The sequence below is a fragment of the Silene latifolia genome, chromosome 8, assembly GCF_048544455.1.
Source record: "Silene latifolia isolate original U9 population chromosome 8, ASM4854445v1, whole genome shotgun sequence".
Classification (NCBI taxonomy): domain Eukaryota; kingdom Viridiplantae; phylum Streptophyta; class Magnoliopsida; order Caryophyllales; family Caryophyllaceae; genus Silene; species Silene latifolia.
The window spans coordinates 60,174,685-60,176,437 of NC_133533.1; the positions used below are offsets into that span (position 1 = coordinate 60,174,685).

A 1,753-nucleotide genomic window follows, 5' to 3' on the forward strand; every position below is an offset into this window, starting at 1 on the left:
TAATATGTTCACATAATTTAATTACTTGCTTGTTGTGATTCCAACTTATGCACATGTTATGTTTGATGAAATACGAGCCTAGAATCCTTGTATTTTTTACCCATCACTTATCTTTTCAATGAGGCTTGTAAGATATAAACCAACTCGAGCCTCATTAGACCATGCATAATGTTGAATAGGGAGAATTAAGTCGACTTGTAGGTGTTGTACAATCTAATCGATTCGGCTCCGGGACCCAAACCTTCTTAGGGATTGTAAGATATACACTAACTCAATCCCATCACAACAATAATTGCTTGCTTATAATTTGAGAACATGTTTGTATGATCAACTCTCATGTATTCATTCCCATATGAACCCATGATACCCTAGTGCTTTTAATCAATTGTTTACACCTTCATTTTATCTACCTTGATTTGTTTTTATTGTTGATTAGTTTTAATTGATCTCCTATCTCAACTCCAAATTTTGACACTCTAAGACACGACCATTTATAATTGAAAATCCTACATCAATACCCGTCCATTGGGATCCGACCTTTACTTGCCTCTTTACTAAGAGTATTTTGTGAAGTTATAATATTGTTTTGGTTGAGTAACTTTTGACGACGACTTTTATAACAACACCAAAAATGGCGCCGTTGTCGGGGACGGTGTTAACTTGATTTGATTTTCTTTGAATTGTTTTTTGTTGTGTCTTTCTTCACCTTGGGGAAGTCAATCTCCTCAAGGTTTGTTCTAATTATTTTCAAGTTGTTTGATATTTTGCATGTCTAGGATATCACAAGGTAACTTGTTACCCATTGATTTTTTAAATTGAAAGAACTTTGACCAACAATAGAAGACTTGCTAGAAATACTTTGAGAGGTATTGGTGAGATTGTGGACATTCAACCAAATAATATTGAGTTCATCAACCCTTTTGCAAGAGAAGGAGAGGATAACCCAATACAAAACCCACCACAAAATCAACCCACAATGCCTAAATTTTCATCACATTCCGTACCAACCGAGGAGAACCTACCAAATGGTACTCCTACACCACAACATTTAACCGGTAATTTCATTGCCAAATCCGCATTTATACAATTGGTTAAGAGAAGTCAATTTGGAGGGATGCCTAGTGAAGACCCTCATTCTCATATGGAGACTTTTTGTGACTATTGTGATGTGATTTCTCAAACTGGAGTTACTCAAGACCAAATTCGATGGGTCTTATTTCCTTTTTCTTTGATTGGTACCGCGAAACAATGGTTGAAGAGCCTAGATAAGGCTACTCTTGGTATTGATTTTTGGAAGAAATTGACACTTGCTTTCTACAAAAAATTTTATCCTCCGGAGAAGACTAACATGTTGAGAGCCTAAATCACCGGGTTCAAACAAAGGGATGAGGAATCTTTGTATGAAGCATGGGAGAGATTCAAGGACACTTGTCGATCTTATCCACACCATGGACTTAGCGAGTGGTTCCTTGTACAACAATTTTGGAATGGTCTATATGAAGACTTCCGAAACATTCTGAATATGGGATCAAATGGTATGTTTACCGAAGTTGATGACAATCAAACATGGAACAAGATTAAGGAAATGACGGTCCATAACTCCCAATGTAGTAGACCTCAGAAGGGTACTAGAGGAGGAAAACATGAGGTGGACTCCATTACTCAATTGGGTGCTCAACTTAGTGCCCATATTGATACCATTAATTTGAAGTTTGAGAAGGTCATGGCTAAACTTAAAGAGGCCTCCAAATCA

At 36.9% G+C, this 1,753-nt stretch overlaps 1 non-coding gene across 1 annotated transcript; it reads right to left on the bottom strand.

Moving 5' to 3' along the window:
• Positions 1–1,348: 1,348 nt before the first annotated feature.
• Positions 1,349–1,455, bottom strand: LOC141597871 (small nucleolar RNA R71). Its single transcript, XR_012523083.1, has one exon. It is a non-coding gene; the product is annotated as a small nucleolar RNA R71 (small nucleolar RNA).
• Between the last annotated feature and the right edge of the window lie 298 nt (positions 1,456–1,753).